This window comes from Pleurodeles waltl, chromosome 6, assembly GCF_031143425.1.
Source record: "Pleurodeles waltl isolate 20211129_DDA chromosome 6, aPleWal1.hap1.20221129, whole genome shotgun sequence".
NCBI classification, from domain to species: domain Eukaryota; kingdom Metazoa; phylum Chordata; class Amphibia; order Caudata; family Salamandridae; genus Pleurodeles; species Pleurodeles waltl.
In genome coordinates this window covers 1,065,780,388-1,065,799,906 of record NC_090445.1, presented here as the reverse complement: position 1 = coordinate 1,065,799,906, position 19,519 = coordinate 1,065,780,388, and the positions used below count along the sequence as shown (strand labels likewise).

At 43.1% G+C, this 19,519-nt stretch overlaps 1 protein-coding gene across 1 annotated transcript in view; it reads left to right on the top strand.

Annotated features, from left to right (window-relative positions):
- The first annotated feature begins 9,217 nt into the window (after positions 1-9,217).
- LOC138302077 (mucin-5AC-like) overlaps positions 9,218-19,519 on the top strand; it is a 263,254-nt gene continuing 252,952 nt past the window's right edge. The window contains exon 1 of the mRNA XM_069242465.1: positions 9,218-9,375. The gene's annotated coding sequence lies outside the window, so the exon portion shown is untranslated. The remainder of the gene's footprint in view (positions 9,376-19,519) is intronic.

The following is a 19,519-nucleotide window of genomic DNA, read 5'->3' as shown; positions in this document are numbered from 1 at the left end:
ATAGTCAAATTAAAAGTTTCAACAGTCTAGTAAAGGTAGCTATAAATTTGAACTCTGTGATGCCTACCTACACATTTTTCAAACACTAACACCTCAAACAGGTATATGCCACACCAAACTGAGCAAGGTTATGCTTTCACGCAAAGATTGGTGTCATTCCATTCAGAGGTTTGTGATGCAGTGGAGAAGACAGTTTTTTATGAGAGAAAATAGAGGAAAGGCATCTTTTTAACCTCAACCTTACCATTTTCCCGTGAATGGATCTGCACCACATTTGCTTGCCAAACATTGGCCCATTTTGCCAGAGTTGTGCAAAGTTTCATGCAGATTCTTTAAACAGTACCAAAGCTCTACCAAACCAAAATATATTTTCATTCTAATATATATTAACTGAAAAATACACAGTTATAGTGAAATTATGGTTAGAACTCATAACATAATATGACTTACATTTTAAACAAATATGCGAAATTTCCTGAAAAGGCACAGTGAAAGTGAAGTTATGGTTAGAACTCACACAAAATATTATAACTGAAATTTTAAAAAATCTCGGAAATTCAGTTAAAGTGAAGTTACAGTAGAGCACATATAAATTATTATGACTTACATTTTACATGAAATTTCCCGAAAATACCACAGTTAATGTGAAGTTATAGTTATAAAACAAAACGTAAATAACAATTACATTTGCCAGATATGGTTAGGTTAACTAATCACAAGCCATGTCCCCGTTAGGAACTGCTGATGACCTTACACAACACCTCTGCTATTTTAAATGACATGATTGATGGAATCTGATGATATTACTGATCACATAATTCATGATACTCCTTAAATATTAGTTTTGATTCTTTATTGATATAAATGATTTCATTAATAATATCATTTTTAATATGTATAATATTTTTCCTAATGTACCTTTTAGAAATAATATATTTGTGAAAAAAAATTAAGAGTGTTCAATACACTTGTATTTGATATGTATGTTGTTTTACAACTTCATTATGGATTTCTCGTTCAGTAACAGTAACTGAATGTCTCTATATTGAAAGTTTAGTGATATTTAGCACTGCATTTCTATTTATTGAGATGGGTGTATGGTTTAATTATATTACTTCCATTTCAGTTTTGCATGTTGATGGAAGTTTCTCCTAGAGTAAACAAGTTTTCGGTTTGCTTATTCCACCTCCTTTTCTGTAAAGTGACACAGAACTTTACTTCATTGGAATGTCAAGGTTTCACTCTTCAAAGCTGCAGTAGTGCCTATACTAGATTGTAACCAGATCCCCATTCCTGCCTGATCTCCATCTCTGAGATGTGACCTCCTTTCTGGTACCCAATAAACAATTCACCAGGGCCATCTGAAAGCAGCACAGGAGAGGATCCGGGTGTTCGTGTCATGGCATAGTTTGATCATGCAGTGTTAATGCCATGTCTAATTGGAGAAGCTCCATAGAATTTCAATACTGCAGGAGAATTGATTTGCCATCTCTCCCACAAATAATGGCCCTCTTGATTAGTAAATTGACCTCAGATTTCTCTAAATTCCAAGACAATGCTGTATGTTTGTGTAGCAGAAAGACGTGTGATCCAGGGGCAGTGGTTTTTTTTAAGGCAGATTCAGGGGGTTTAAGGTCCTGGTGATGTCTGTCCTAATTCAATGGGATATTCTGCTTGAGCCAGATGTTCAAAAGGGGAAACCATTAATTAATAGAAAAGACTAAATTGGAGTGAAGGACAGAGCTGCTGACAACATGTAGTAGTAAATCCGGTATCCTGACAAGGAGCTACTGCAAAAGGTCACAAGTCTTTTCAAAGTTATGTCCACTTTTTAAATTATTTTATTATTATTATTCATAGTAGCTCCAATGATCCAAAGTGACAGACAAGCAAAAGTGCAGCCAACAAGTGTTTAGCCTCCTTGTGACGTGCACTCCTGGGGCTTTTTCAAGGCTGGATATAGTGCATTAGTGAAGAACCAAGATCAAAAGTAACCCCCGATGAATAAAGTAAAAGACCAGTGGGCAAAGGGAGGATAGAGTTAAGAAACAGTTGAACTCTGAGGTCGTCATGGCCAGCATAATGTTAAGCAAAATCAACAGCAATAATTGATATAAAATTATTATATTCCCCACAGGTCAAAAGAAAGTACGTGAAATAATCACATTTCATACATACATGTTAAATAGCATGTAGATGATCCAGTTAGGAATCCAGGAGACGTCAAGTTAATCGTACATGGGATAGGTAATCAGGCAAAGGGAGGATGGAGAAAATAATCACATAAAGAAATAACAGATAAAATCAATTAGGCCCTGTCGTTTTACACAGTACATGTATTTGGAATGAAATAGTGCAAGTCCTGTTAGGTAGGGCACCCGGTACATAAAGACGCAGACTGAAAGTGGTCCACCGTGCTTGATTCGACTGTCATGTGGTAGTGAATGGAGGAGAAAACAAAAAAGGAAGGCAAAATCAACTGCTCATGAATCATTATTTTAATGCTTGAAGTGCCCATGTACAGCACAGGCTAAGCTAAACCTGAGGGCTTCTATGCGCATGCATGTAATGTATGTAAGGGGAAGTACCCTAATATTGGTAATCCGGTCGTTAGCACACGAGTCAAATCACAACAAAGTTGTGTCCTGGAAATCAAACAGCTGACATAAATATTACGTCAGCGGACCCAGTGTCAATAGTGATATAAGAAAGGCAGGGTCGTAGCTTGGTCAGTATGATTGGACTGGTGTTAGCTTCAGATTTCGCAATAATCAGACTGCCACTTGATGTTAAAATACATTATATGACAAGCAAGGCGCTTGAGAGGGGCTTAAGAGGCAGTGGAGAGGAAGAAGAAAGTGGATTGGTAGGTGTACTAAGTGAGAGAAGTGCATTATTTTGTGAAATAACCAACTGAAGTATTTCCAAACAGAGAGAGGGAGACAATGTGTTTGTTTCTGTCTGTGTGCAAAAATTGCTGGTGAAATCCGACTGATACCTCACCATACCCGTCTTAAAGCATATGAACCCTACTATTAATCACAAAATACATTTATTAGGGGGGTGTAACACTCCACACAACCCCCCTGAAGCTATGCCCCTGAAGAAAGGGTCAAGCAATACTTACAGAGCGTATTGTCCTTTGGGAAAAAGGGGTGGGTACTGAGGTCCTGAATTGCTGAAAAAGTTGGAAAAGACAAAATTGTAAGGGTGGGAGGAAAGCAAAGGTATGGGAGAAAGGGTAGTTGTGATCAAAAAACCTATCCATGATGGCCTTAGAGTTCAATGGTACCTTTTATATAAGAAATATAGCATTAGTAGCTCCATTCAATGTCTCTGTGGTCTCCTGAATTTGCAAGCATGGATGCAGCAAATAAAACATTTGTGTGTATACCACTAGTACAGACCTCCAAACTTAATTTATCTTCAGCAAGAATTACTTTTCTAGCACTAAAGAAAGCGCTCAAGAAAGAAACCTCAAAGTGGTGGGAAGGAGCATCACTCAAAAAATATCTCAAGACTGACCAAATCCCACGGGGGTTAAGGACCCTAATCTTTCCCTGTATTGACACAACTAACCCAGAACATATACAAAGATGGGAAAACAATTTATGAGAAGCATCCAACAACATGTTGAGACAACTCACTGACATTTCAGAAGAAGTGTACAAGAAAGCCAAACAAGAGGTGGACAATCTTACCAAACACATTGAAGAAGCAAACTGGGGAGAGATCACTAAAAAGAATTAAGAAGTCCTCAACTCCATTATTGATGAGTCTGAAGAAGATCTGACAAAGAGAAAGAACCGCAAATTCAGGAAAGACCAACTAAAGTATTAGAGAGAGTGTACACATTCACAAAGAAATAAGATTCCACAGGGAAATCATCTACAGGAACAGAATCCACCTGCCAACCGGAACAGATCTTAAGCTCAGACATAGACTCACCTGGACCAGGTCGCAGTACTGCCACCACAACATGCAAAGTGAACGTATATTGGCTTTATATCAATTATTGCTGTTGACTTTGCTTAACTCTATAATTGGTTTCTCATTATGTTAATGTTACTGATATTTTTTTGTTGTCAATCTATTTATATGTGAACAACTTCTGGGGCATCCTATTATGCCACTAATTTTGCCCCTGTACTTACATGTTATTTTCTCTGTTTAAAATAGTACATGAGTGGGGTGCTGTTGGCTTCTGGCAATGAAACATGTAACGGGCTCCTCCCTTTGCTCACTGATATTTTACTTTATTCATTGGGGATTACTTTTGACTTTGGTTCTTCAACTTGTGCACTATATACAGCTGTGAAAAAAAACCAGGCCTGTGCACCACAAGGAGGAGAAACGTGTTGGCTGCACGTTTGCTTATCTGTCACTTTGGATCCTTGGAGCTACTTGGATTAATAATAATAAAATAATAAAAAAAGTGGCTATAACTTTTGCTACCTCTCGAGACAAAGTATTTACTACTACATATTGTCACCAGCTCTGTCTTTCACCCTAATTTATCCAGGGACAGTGTGTTTCGTGGCTGTACTCCTTACCAAGCTCAGAACAAGCTTGGACTCAAGAACTCATGAAGTGGTTCTCTGCTGTCTTGCACCAGGAACACTGCTGCGTTTGTAAAGAAGACAATGGATTGCACCTTATCAGAAGTGCTTGCCTGCCAGGAGATGCGAGCTACAGTACTAGTTGTGTGAAAGATGTTGTGGGATTGTGCCAGCTCTGGTGCATGAGGTCCACTCATGCAGCTGCTTGAGAACATTTTTAACTCTGCCTACCTAACATCTACCTGCATCACCTGTAGTCTATGAGCACAGCAGAAGCTGCCTTCTGCTGCAGAGTATGAGACTCCATTGCCCTTCACCTTGTCTTTGCTGCAGGCAAACCCCTGCCACCCTCCAGCAGCCTTCATCACGTCAGCCTCCTCTCCTGGCCTGTGAACTTGGGAAGGTAGCTTGGGTCTACCGCCCTGTGTCCTGATTGATAAACTGCATCCAATTTCAACTACGCTGTTGCAGAAATATTCAGTTTTTATCTCTTAATCTCCTATCTTCAGCTTTGTCTTGGCTAATTAGTGTGCAGAAGTCTTTGCCCCGACCTATAAGCACCCATGGCACTTTAAAGTTCCTCCCGCAACTGGTGGTTTGAGAAATAAAGGGCCTTTTAAATATCTTATGTCCCGATCAGAGATTCCTGTGTATTGGGTACTGAAACCCCCCTCTGCCTACTGTGTGCTAGTGGACTTCCATTGTCTTTGTACCAGGCACTGATCACAGGCCACTGCCCCATCACCTCTTAATGACAGTTACGGTCAGTCAGACTTGGGTGGATTCCTCTAGCCATTTTAAGTGAGTTGTGGACATTGCACTGGACCTGAAACGTTTTATAGCAGGTGCATCCAACCCTCATACAACTCTTGATGCTTTGAATATCAGCAATCATTTTCAGCAGTGCAAACAGGGAGATATATTTAGCTTTTTAAGTGTGTTAACCAGGAATGGTAGCTGGGGAAATGCAATAAGCGGAAGCCTGAAATTGTGCAACTGATTGTGAACACCTCCTCATAACAACATTGGCCTTAGACTCCAAAGCTAAGAGAAAATATAGCACATAGAGTGTAAGTGCTAAAAGAACATTTTGGGGTCAGATAATTGGATAGGAAAGAGCTGGAGAGTTCCTGCTTTCTGTGTGTCCCCTTGTTATGTGTAATATTTAGTTCAGGTGTATTAAACGGCTTTTACAATCTTTTGAAAGCACTGACTGGACATTCAGCATTGTTCTCTTTTATTGTGTTCTGAGTGTCTAGCTGTGTTTGCCTTGAGTAAACCATGGGCTGCTCTGCTTCATTATCACTGACAGCTAAGTGCTAAGGGGAATACTTGGTAATTCAGTTGGGAATACAATAGTACAGTTTGCCTGGAAAACCAGCGGTAAATTTCTCCCACTTATTAGATTTGGAGACCAGCAACCCTTGATTGCTGTGGAATGGCAGGAACCAGGGCTCACATATACCTAGGGAAAACTGGAGTGGATAGATAGAGTTCCATATCTTTAATCGTGGTCAGCCCCTACAAATGTGGGTGTTTCTCATCTTGAGGGTCCTAGAGTACACACTTGATGGGGGACCCATCTCGATGATGGGGTCAAATCAATGTCTGACCCACGGGACTGATGCAAACAATTTAAAGTCCACATGGCAGGGAGCAAACATGTGGATCATTCAGACCCTTCTCTGTTAAGCTAGAGCTCACCACTCAAAGGCTGGGCTCAAGGATGTAAACAATAGATAGCAATAAAATATGATGCATTGAGGGTGTGTGCAGAGTTACCACTCAGCTCACCTGCACTTGGTAATGATGGTTTCTTGGGACAGCCCTGCTCAGGTATATAGTGATGGAGAAGGTGCTTTATGTTAATGTGCCCTCCACCCTGGAATCCTTGAGTTGGCTGAGGCTACAACACCAGCAAGTTGACAGCAACAGCTGTGCTAGCCATCACAACTTCGGCAGTGCCTGAGTCTAGTTTCCGGCAAGAGCAAGTGAGTAGCCCTCAGCTCCAAATTCTGGAAATACCAAAGCAGGGTCCACCAAGGTCCATTCATTGTTAGTATAGCTCTTCCTTGGGTTGCCATGGATCTCCAGCTTCTGTGTTTAGTACATGTGTAGCAGTCCACAGCGAATGAGTCCATCCCAAGAGGCTTTGGCACAGCTTCCCTCCTCAGGGGGTTTACTGCAAATGACAAACCGTTCAATCCTCCCAGACAACATAGTTGTGGGCTGTACCTAAGTGCGGCTGGCTAGATGCTCTGGTGGGAAAACATGTGCATCCTACTCAGACATACCTAGAGTGGTGCATTTGTTACGAGGCAGGTTGGATGGTGGAAGGTGAAGGTGACCTCAGACACATCGATTCTGCTGGACATGGTGTGTTTTCTATTGGTGTCCCCTGAGGTGGATGTTGTGGGCAATACCTTCGGGACCAGGTATTGAATGAGCCATAAACATAGACTGATTATACTGACTGCTGCAATGTGTTTATCTATTGCCTTGTTATATTTTTAAGTTATTGGGTGTTTACATAACATATGTTTTATATGATATGTATAGTTTATGAATGTGCATGTGATTTGCATAAACCACAATGATTCTTTACAGTGTTAAATATTCTACTCTACTAGGCATATAAACAGGTCTGTCTGGGGTGTTCTCATTGTAACTACAGGTAACAGAATGTGCTTGTCACACTGCTTGACAGTAGAGGTGCCTCAACAAGCATTGGGCTTCGTTTTCACTGTTATATATGTCACTTCTTAACTACCTCTAGAAGGACTGTGTAAGCTACATTTCTTTGGAGCAGAATTTAACAGTGTTTATTTGTAACAGGTATACATCCACAAATTTCATGCAAAAAGTTTCCACCTGCTATACTCTTTAAAATACCGCATTAAAAATAACACTCTTTCAAACTTTTGGTATTGTTACTTACTTCTATACCCATTGTTTTTTAAGTGCACCACTTCTTCCTTCTGCCTGTCTCTTTCGAATGCAAGTTTCTCTAAATCTCAGGCATATCCGTCTTAGGCTCTTTTGTTAACCATTACTATCTTAATATTTACAAGCTATTGTTTCGCACATAGCCCCCTTTAATTATCACAACTGTGTCAAAATTTACCGCCGGCTAATGCCATTCCAACGCACCAGGCGGGCGCCTTATTTATGGATTGACGTTAGCCGGCAATGCGGCCTGATGAGAGTAAAAAAAAAATTACTCTAACCAGGCAACGCAGGCGTAGGGAAGAATGGGGGTTGTGCGTCAAAAAATGGTGCAAGTCAGGTTAGAGTAAAAAATCATGGCTCTAACCGGACTTGCGCCATTTTTTGACGCACAACTCCCATTGAAATGACTCCTGTCTTAGGAAAGCCAGGAGTCATGCCCCCCTGCCCAATGGCCATGCCCAGGGGACCTCTGTCCCCTGGGCATGGTCATTGGGCACAGTAGCATGTAGGGGGGCCCAAGTTAGGCCCCCTATTCCACTTTAAAAAAATACAAAAATACTTACGTCCACTTACGTGTACTTACCTGGGATGTGTCCCCCCCATCCATGGGTGTCCTCCAGGGGTGGGTGAGGGTGGCAGGGGGTGTCCCTGGGGGCAGGGAAGGGCACCTGTGGACTGCTTCCAGGGTCTCTGACCATGGAAATGAGCCCACAGGTCCCTTAACACCTGCACTCACACAGGTGTTAAAAAACTGCGCAAATCAGGCTGTGTGCCATTTTTTAAGCCCCGCCCCCTCCTGTGCGTCAAAATGACGCGGGAGTATAAATAAGGCGCACATGCCTTAAAGTCATTTTTTGGACGGGAACGCCCACCTTGCATATCATTAACGCAAGGCGGTTTCATGCATCCAGAAAATGACGCACACTGCTGAATTTTGACATTGGCGGTATCAGGCGTCAAAGTATAAATATGGTGTTAGGTTTGCGTCGAATTTTCGTAAAAAATGTTGCCGCAAATTTGGAGCAAACAGAGTATAAATATGCCCCTAAGTGCTATATAAATCAAAATAATATATGTTTCAGTCTGGTGAAGATGTGTAAGCCCACTGATTGGTAGCATAAAGACAGATGCAGAGCTGTGTCCAAATCTCAGGGAAATCATACCACCTACCTGGAGAAGGACATCTATAGAACAGACTGCCTTATGCTATCTCTCAATCACACTTTCAACGAGAAGAACGTTTGGTTCTTTGCAAACCTATGAATGTGAGGTACAGCCATGCATAGCCCATGGCACTATTGGTTAATATTTCTATTGAAATGTAATTACATAAGCGTATATTATTCACTTCGTCTTAACTGTTCTTGCCTTTCAACTTTTGTCAATTAAAATACTTATGAATGGTTTTGAGTAAAACAGTCTCTCACTACTGCTGTCCCCCTGGGGTTTCCATTTTCTACTACAGTCCGGAAGTATTTATTTCAGGATTTACCCATTGTAAGCGCACAAACACATGCATATGATTTTTTATATACGGAACACCTAGGAAAAGCAGGGCGCAATTCTTAATGCGTGTCTGCTGATTATGAGACATTAGTTGATAATGTGATGCTGAAACTCGTCCCCTGGGATGGAAACGGCATGTAACTCAATCTTCTAAGGAGAGGTGTTTTCTTAGGCGGAATAGGTGTAAATGCGGAAGGGGCGGCCTGAAGCTCACATACTCTCACTCCACGCAAGGCACACTACCCGCGAGCTGCCAAAGCTACAGAGCAGGGGCCCAGAGGCTAAGAGCCGTGCACCGGCGACAGCTGGGGGAGACGAGGGCAGCCGCTTGCTTCGTGAAGAGCCACTTTCATCAGAGAAGGTAACTGAGGTGAAACAAGCGCGCAGTCGTGCGCTTGCGACCATACGGAGCAAGCCAATCGTCATTCTGTAGATAGGATAGGTGGTCCACAGACTCGCGGTTAAGATGCAGGTTTGAAAATCAGGAAATTCATCCCAACTCAACTGATTGACACACGGGCCCTCGTTTACTAAGGTTTGTGCCGGGACTGGTATGACAGTGGAAGCAAAACAATATATAACGCTTTGCACGCAGGATGGTACTTTGAACATTTCTTGAGCGTCACTCACGCACTCTCGTAAGTGTTTAGTTAATGAAGGATACAGTGTACTTCTGGGCGCGCCACTGTAACCCCTGTTAAAGTTATCTCTCTACATTGTCAGCGCTTACAATTAGTTACGTTATTAGAATCACAGAAAACAACTTTTCAAGAATTTTGCTGACATGCTTTTTTTGCGAAGACTGGATAATTTTAGTAGTAAGGTATATCCACAGATTTGTTTAATTATTAATTTCTATGTGAGTGGCTTTATGGTATGGTATTGCTGTGTGTGTAAAATAGCAATCAACAGCTGCCGTATTCCAGACAAATCAGATATATATTGAAGATCGTGCACATTCGGTGGAATTCTACATACTGGCTCTGCATTAACCTCAAATTACATTACATAATTTTATTGAGGGGTTTGTCAAGAATCACAAAATTTAATGTCGAATTCCAAAGGAGGGATTAGAACTCAGGTCTCCACGTGCCATGGCCAGCCTTTTGGTCCCTACCAACTTCTACTCCCAGTGTAATAATCTGTTCATGCGTGTTTGTGTTGTTTGTGTTCATAACTGCCCAGTCCAAATAAAGTGACCACCGGACACCACATCCTCCAATACAGCTCTCCAACATTTCATACCCGCACTTAAATCCACAAAAAGCTAATTAAATACAAACTCCCATTCGTTAGATCCCATATTATTGATAATGTTATAAGTTTAGTACTAATGGTATCTTCAACTAATTTTCTTCATTTGACCGCAAAAATGCTTTTTACCAAACCTACAAAGCTTTGCACCGGACAACTAGACACTTCATAACTGGAAACCAAAACGTTTTTATTGCACACCCATAGAGCAACCACATTTTACCAGGGGTGTTCCTTAGTTTGAAAAAGGATGTTTCCATAGTCATTTTCCGAAAATTCCATAATCCCTACACAAATTTGCACCTCATTTTTTCAATATCTGTTACATAATATTGGATGGTCTTTGTATAGAGCCATGTTCATCAGTTGTACTTGATGCCTCAATGTGTCGGCTGTTTTGTGCTGATTGTGGGTTGTCCCACCGAAGTGGACCTCGAGAAAAGGGAGTTTGTATCGTAACCTTCCAAGTGAAACATGTGAAAGTGTGATTAGTGGGACTTGTCTTTGAGATATGGTGTATGTCTGCATCGCCTGTTGTTATGGTGCAGACTGTCGTCTAATGGTAGTTGGTTTCCCAATAGCATGACCCCTGAAAGGAAGTTTGAGCCATGCACCCTTCCTGGAACTGGTGTCTGCATCTCTTATGCTTGTGCAGTATGTTTTCTGTTGGTTAGGATTTTATCCTGAAAGTGGACACTGAAGAGGGATCAGATCTTGAAACAACCCTTGTCAATTTGAGTGTGCTCAGTTGGATTTTAATTTTGGTTAGGTTGCTGCTTGCATGTCCGAGTCTCTTGTCTATAGTAAGTAGACTGTTGTTTTTGAGTGCCTGTTTTCCAATGGGAGATCTGAATAAGGATTGTGTATTGAAATCCTTCAACAGACGTTAGCAGGGTTATCAATTCATTTTGGTGTGTTTAAGTTTATGTGTGCATTTCTTTGTCTGTGTGCCCCAGTACATGCGTATCCCTACATCTGGAGTGCAGCGTTGTCTTTGGTTGTTGGTCTTCCAAACACCTGTTTGATTGTGTGCTTATGTTTTATGTTTCAGTTACGATGCGTGACATAGTCTCCCTGCCTGCAGTATTCAATCTAAGCTTCCCCAGTCAAACTGTTATTTGTTTTCTGTGTCTTTTGTTATGTTTAAGTTTGTGGTGTATGGCTTTGTTTCTATTTCTTCAATATGTGGGCAGTTGACTGTGGGTCACCAGTTTCCCTATGATGGGTTCCACAGCCAAGGCTGTGCCTAACAGCATTCCACCAATCCTGTGCATATGAAGAGTGGGTAAAGCTCCTACACTTCAACACTCTTTCACCATCCAATTTTTTTTGGTCCTGATGGTCAGCATCCTTCAAGATCCCCTGGTTTATGTGCAAATCACCCCCACTTACATGATCTAACGTTACTTCATTTAACTTTAACTGGTGAATTTCGGTATTTTATTTTTTACTTTAAAAATATGTTGACTTTTTTATTGACATTTTAACCTAACTATAACATCACTTAGACCTTTGTTTTTTTCCAGTGAATTTTTGAGATGTTCTTGTGTTTTAAATGTAAAGTAAGATAATATTATGGTAAGCTAACTATAGCCTCACTTTGGCCTTTGATTTTTTTCAGTGAATTTCTGAGGTTTTTCAAATGTAAAGTAACAAAATGAAAAGTGTTATTTTAAGTAAGCCAGACCTATTGGCTTTTTCAAAGGTTTAACACAGCAAAATATAAAAGGCAGGCTTTATATGTGGCTCGGTGCAACAACATATATAAAGCAGACCTATTGTCTTTGTCATCAAATCATCACAATAATTTACCAATAACTATATTCCAATGTATTCCCTTGTACATGCACAGCAATAATTATTAATAATTACTGTTACAAACATATTTCAAATAATGCATTTTACTCAAAACATCCATTACCATGCCTTGTTGTTTTTAACACAATCCAGGCCATAAATTTCAGGGCTAAAAACAATCACAAGTGATCCCCTCACTTCAGCTGAAAGAGCATACAGCTCCAGCTTAGAGTGGTTTATAAAATATGGCAACCCTCCTTGGGTCATGTATTCAATGACCCAAGAGACTTATTGCAACTTTTTTAAGATGCTGGAGGGCTGCTGCACTCCTTGTAGTCCCAACAACATAACAAAAAAAAAAAAAAAGGTGATGCCATAGCCCCTTCTGTGGGCACCACAAGGAGAAAAATATTCAGATAAAAAGCCCTTGCAGGGCATTATGGGGTGCTTCTTGGTTGGAGCAGTGAATGTGAAATGAGCCGCTACTCCACACATTTCGCAGTTGTGCTGTTTTGTAAAATATATATATTTATATTTGGGTGCCCAGGTCCTGCCCAGGGCATCCTACAACTTGAAGATTTTGGAGGCTGCAGGTAAGGCCAGGGGCCCCCGCTGGTAGGTCAGTTCCTCTTCCAGCACCCATCCTGGGTGGCGGTGGAAGCTGGCAATTCTTTTATTTTCTAGTGGGTTCCCCGATCACATCCACAACATCAAGAGCCATTAGGGCACTTGAGGGGGGAGCATTGCTTTGCTGCCTCACCGGCTCCCGTGCCAGTACCCATACTGCGTGACGGTTGGAGACAGCTGCATTGGTTTGCTCCTGCCATTAGGGAGCAGCTTTTGTTTCAGCTCCCCCTGGGTGGGAGCAAACCTATATTCATTGCCCATAAGAGCACAGGCAGGAATAAGGGTTTTGTCCCCTGCCTGCACTCTTCCACAAACAAAAAATATATTCGGTCCCTGGGTCATTAAATGGCTTGAGGAGCTGAAGTCCATGCCCCCTACCCAATAAAAAATATTTATAATTACTGAGGCCCCAGGGAATATGGAGTAGGGCCATTAAATAGCTTGGTGAGGGGGATCACACACATGCATCCCTTTTATGAATAATGTGCTGACCCCAGGGCTACGGTCCATCCCAGGGAAATTTTAATTGAAAAGGCAGGCCTGCTGCCCTAGTTTTCAAAAAAATGTTGACCATAGAACCTAAGTCCCCATGTCCTAGAATGGCTGCCAAACACCTTTGTTGATGTAAGGCAGTCACTCAGATCTTAGCATTAGATTTGCTGGCCCCTCTGTACTACAAAAGCATGATATGTCTATTACATTTGAACCTTAATGTGTTAAAATCTAATAAATGGACTTACACCAAATACCAAAAAGAACACAATCTAGATAAAGATTGTGCATGGAAAGTTTCGGGGTGATCCCTCAAGGGGGGCTGAGAAAAATGGGGGTCAAAAGAAGTGTGTTTCACATGTTAATTCCCATAGGCGCTTTGAACATGATTACAGCCCGAACCGCTGGATGGAATTGCACCAATTTTGTCAGAAAGGTAGATTTTGTTCCGCAGATTGTACTTTCAGTTATTTGGTCTAAATCCATTCAGTAGTTGTTGAGAAATTTAAGGAAATCCGAAATTGTATGTCTGTGGCTGCAGCAACTTCACAAATTATGACGAGCTTGTGCAGAGAGCTGCAGAGCTCTGATTGACTGCCAACACTTCAACTAGGAAGTGTTGATAGCCATCTTGGTTTTCGGCATCAGCCAAGTCCCAAACAAAATTGCAGAAAAAAGAGAATAGAGGAGGGCGCACAGGGACCCATCCAAGGGCTTATTTATTCCCCAGGGACCACCACCTTGCCGGAGCTAATATGAATATTAATGCAAGGGGGCCGATTGCCCCCCCCCCAGGCCCGAGGACCACCACCTCCCCAGGGCTATACTAAACAAAATATCATGGGGGGGCTGTGCGGACTCCCATGGCCCCATGGACCCTACCTCCCTGGGGCTATATTCAAAATTTAGTGTGGGTGGCCCCCCACATGCCCATGGGACCACCACCTCCCCAGGGCTTTTTTTTTAGAAGGAGAGGGCCACGTGGTCCCCCCCTCCTGGGCCATTCTTGGCCCTTTGGTCCGTCCACCACCACCCTGGGGAAGACCCTTAAAAATCAAAAGAGGGGAGCACACAGCCCCACTCCTGAGGGTGGCATTACCCAGGGCCGGCTCCTGTTATGCCCCAGGTTGCCCCCTGCTGGGACATAGCTTTTTGCTTTTGCTTCGCGGGAGCTTAGACATCTCCCACCAAGCAAAAGCAAACACTCTGGTTCCTGCAGGCGGGAGCTGTCGAAGTGCTCCTGCCTGCTGGAAGCAGAGGTTTCATCTCTTTCTCTGTCAGGAGACGTGGGCAGGAAAAAAGATGAAACTATTGCTCTTGCACACAGAGAGCTGCATTTCCAGCAGCTCCCTGTGTGCAATAGCAATGCCGGCTCCCACAGGAGGCAAGTAGCCTGCTGAGCCGAAAGGGCCTTGAGGCTTCCCCGCTGTCCCCATCATGCCCAGTCGGTGCCCAGAGCACCCAGGTGTCATGGCCGGGCCCCAGGGGTGGGATTCCTGGGGCCAAACCCAGCCCTGAGAGGGCCCCCTTTCCCTATTCAAAGAAAGCCGGGCTACCAAAGGGCCCGTGTGTTTCCTGCAGATTTTGGTGGCACATTCTTAAATCTGAGGAATGTAACAACATCTCCACAAAACAAAGAAGCACTTGTGGCATATAGATAACAGGAAGGACCCTGGCTTGTTGGAGATCCACTCAGAGATTCACAATCCCACACACAGACCCACTCAGAGACTCATGCACTCACTCACATACACACTCAGAACCTCATGCACTCACTCACAGACACATTCAGAGACTCATGTACCCACTCACAGACCTACTCATACACTCATGCATCCACTCACAGACCCAATTAAACACTCACACAACCACTCAAAAACCCACTCAGACACTCATGTTCTCATTCACAGACCTTCAAAGACACTCATGCACCAATTGAAAATTGAAAAAAAACTTTAAAATTCACTGAAAAAGCCAAAGGTTACAGGGACATTATAGTTAGAAAATAGAATTTTAAAAAACGTAGAAATTCACTAAAACAACCAAAGGTTACAGGTTCATTATAGTTAGAAAATAGAATAAAAAAAAATGTAGAAATGTATTGAAAAAAGCAAAGGTTACAGGGACATTATAGTTGGGCTCAGATTTTCCTCGTACAAAACCAGTGAAATTCAGCAATTATAATTACCTTAGTTAACTATAACTCAGGCCCCCGCACTGCTTATGCTCTCCCTTATTACATCCCCCAAGGCCCGGTCTAAACATTTTATTTTGGGGGAAAAGGCATGCGGCCCTCCTCCCCAGGCCTATCTTGGCCCTGGGGAGCCTATCCCCTGGGACCCAGCCCTGTTATCTCGGGCACCCAGTCACCATGGTTGGGGACTGGGGGAGCAGACTGAAGGTCCCGTGGTCCTAGCTGGCTCCCTGCCTCCTGGGGGTGCCAGCATTGCTGTCACAGAGAGGGAGCCGCTAAAGCAGCACCTTCTCTGTGAGAGCAATGTTTCCTCAGTTTCCCTTCTTGCCTCTCCGCAAACAGGGAAAGAGAGGAAACCTCTGCTCGCAGCGAGGACGAGCTGTTTGCTAGCTCTTCCTCGCTGCGAGCGGAGTGTTTGCTCTAACTTGGCAGCAGCTGTTAAAGCTGCTACCAAGTCGGAGGAAACAGCTATGTCCCGGGAGTGGGCTCCCCAGGACATAGCAGAAGCTGGCCCTATGGCGTGGCGGTCCCAACAGCCATGTATAGCTCCCCGAGGGGCCCCCTCAACCTAGAAATTGGTCCTCAGGGCCAAGGGTCCACAACTGACCCTCTTTCTTCTTCTATTTTAGCCCCATTGAGGGAGTGGCCTGGGGAGGCTGCGGGGGGGGATGCCTGGACCTGGCCCACTCAAGGGTTTATTATAAAACAAGCACGGGAGACCGTGCTTGTTTTAAAAAAATATATATTACAGTGAATTTGCACCAATGTTGTTTTTTAAAAGTGTTTTTTTGCTCTGTCGCAATCCTTCTGTGGACCTCGGCACCAGAGCTAAGTAGTCAGGTTCTCTCCACCCTGGCCCCTTTTCCTTTTTTGTGTTTTTTGTTGGGACTCGGCTAAAGCTGAGTCCCAAGATGGCTGCCAACACTTCCTGGTTGAAGTGTTGGCAGCCAATCACATCTGTGCATTTTTCTGCACAAACTCGTCATTACTTGCAAAGTCGTAGGGGAGGATCCTCGGTCCTAGATTCCCTACAAATTTCCCAACATTAGTCTAATGATCGGCACAGCCAAAACTCCTAATGCATTTAGACGGTCATTGGCCTTGATCACATGACCAGCAGTACATTGTATCAGGACTTAAAGTGTATAGTGACAACTTAAAGAAAGGACATGGTTTAAAAACTAATATATGAACCAAATTGTCACAGGGGGTGCCATATTGGAATGGTGGAGAGCATACAAAATGTCACATTGCATACATAACCTATCACTCAGCTGGGATTCCCACATATGGTTGACATAACGCATGAGCATAGACATACAAGTTGTACAACATACTTATACATAATAAACTAATATTGTGTATGGACTATAGTCAGCCCTCATTCCCAACACATTATCACAATTAATGAAGCAAGATATTTTTCACACAATTAGCTAACCCATTGCTACTGCAGGGTTAATGTCCCACATTACCTCCTTGATGACTGTACATTGCCCCTGTTACACAGATAGTACAGCATATATTAAATGAAGCCCTAGTTGGTAACAATGTTATGTCCCTTTAGGTACCAGTGTTTAGTGTTTACAGGCACTCTGGAGGCCCCTAAGATAATCTTGACACTGGATTCCGAATCCAAAGCATCAAAATATGAAAAAAATGAAAAATATGTCTTATCCACCAAATATATCTTAGCAGAGTAGAGTGGAATGAAATTGCTCTGGATATCAGTATTTGCATCCGCTCATACATCCAGCCCAGAGTCAACAGAAAATGGTCCATCAGTGTATCGAAGGGTTCTTGGACTATATCGCAGTTGTGAAGATATCATGCCTAGTTGTCTGGCCTGTAAATGCCCACATCATGATTGTGCAATGGACTGTCCCCGAGAAACTCCATGGTGGTGGAAACAACCATACAGAATGTCAAATTAGCAACAAAATGTCAATGATTTTTATAAAAAGAAACATCTGGTTAGGCTCCATGCACACAGGTGGGCCAAAATCTATCATATATTTCTACTTCAATGTCCGGAGAGCCAAACCATCAACGGTGGCCCATACAGAACATCATTTAAGTTCCTGGGCACCCCAGATCAACCCACTCAGGTTCTTCTTTGTGAGCAAGTTCTCCGTGAAGTTCCACTGTGTCCAATGAAGAAGTGGGTGGTGAGCTCTGACACAGAGGCTTCAGTGTATCTCTGGCAATGACCATATCACTTCATGAGCTTCCCTTTCCCCTCTCCCTGAAATAAAAACAAATTAAACAGGTTAAAAACATCCATCAAAGGGCAGCAAGATGTACAACAGAGCAATTCTTAAACAGCAAATAATCAAACTAGCGCCCCCCAAGTGGACATTTAAGTCTCCTTAACTATTCCAGCAATGGGGACCCTTCTTTTCCAAATCAATAATGCATCTTGAGCCCTTCATCCTTAGTGTCAGTACCAGTGCTTAATTTGTAAATAAAAAGGTGGCAGTGTTCAAAGCTCTCCTCTTAAACATGTGGCTGCTGCAGTTAAAAGTGCGAGCACATAATACTGAGGCAGCGTAATCCTGAAGCCACCTCCGGCCTCTGCAGTCCATATATAGCCACTCCCTGCCCGTTCAGTTCACTTGGCAGCTTCCTGCTTTTCCCCTGTCTGACGCTTTTTCGTTTTTCTCTTCCTCCATGTTTGCAACGTGTCTTTTGCTCGCAGTAAATGCTTGAGACAGAAAACTAAGCGCCGGCCCTCAGAAATAAGTGCTGGTGCTCCGCACCGGAAACAACAAGCACAAATTAAGCACTGGTCAGTACCCTGCTGCCCCCCCTAATGTCATGTGAGACCTGTTCACGGGCATAGTAAAATTATTTATTTGGTGTAATGCAGATAAATATTGCATATAGCTCTCATGTGTTTGAGAAGCCTTCTTTTCCCTTCTTGTATGGTGCTGTTTACATACCTCTTATTACATGGGCATTATAGAATATATACAACAAACTGGGAGCTACAGGACAGAAACTGAATATTATCTTTGGTGCCCCTGCCATAGGGAACGGGGAACTCCTTCCTTCCCCTGCGATTTTCTCAGGCATTACATTTCCCACAGGAAGAAAAGCCTTTGAGATCACTTAAGATGGAATCATGTTTTTCAATGATGTCACTATGAACCAACATATCCCTGAGCAAGTGGCCCTTCCTGTATTCAATATGCGGCCAGCCCCCCCACCCCTAGTATGTGGTCACTGCTCAATATGCTCGTTTCCCTCAATAATGTTCCTGACATTTCTGGAACTGCTGTTGAATGTAGCAATGAGTCTGGTTGTATCACCCTGCTGACTGGAGACATTGGGGGTCATTAGGAGTCTGGCGGAACCATGTCGCCATGTTGGTAGTGGCAGCGGTTGTACCGCCAACGTGCTAGCGGAGAAGGTCGCCAAATTATGATCATGGTGGTCTTCCCAACAGAAGACAGCCAAACCACCGCCAGTACTGCCAGGGCGGTCAGGCCACCACGGACGGAGGTAGACACTGTCAGGCCGGCGGGGACCATGTTCCCACCGGACACATTATGAGGCTGCACACCGCCAAGGTTTCCGCTGCGGTCGAACCACCACGAAAACCCTGCCAGAAACCAACTCTATAAAAGGAGACACTCACCTTCAGGAACACATACCAGACTGGAACCACCATGGAACCCAAACTAGAAGTCCTTCCACTGCTTCTGCTGGCACAAAGACTCTGAAACCAGTGATAGCAATGAAGACAACAGCCGTGAGCATACACACCTAACTAACACTGTAGGGAAAACCCAAAGTACACATGCAAACACAACATACACATCCGGGGCAGCGGGCAGCAGGCAACAGCGACACACACGTAACCACACGCCCATACGGAAATACACACACACACCTAAATACACACGCGCCCACCCATACTACACATACCACGGCCAACACACAAGTGCAAGACTCACAGCAACTCGCAGATACGCAGCACTGGCACAGTCAAACACAACAATACACAACAGCACAGATTCACACAACAACACCACAACTGTAACTACACATACACTTCATCAAGTGATTTCAGTACACACATCCACATGACACCACATACATACTACATCACGTAACAACACTTGACATACAATATACA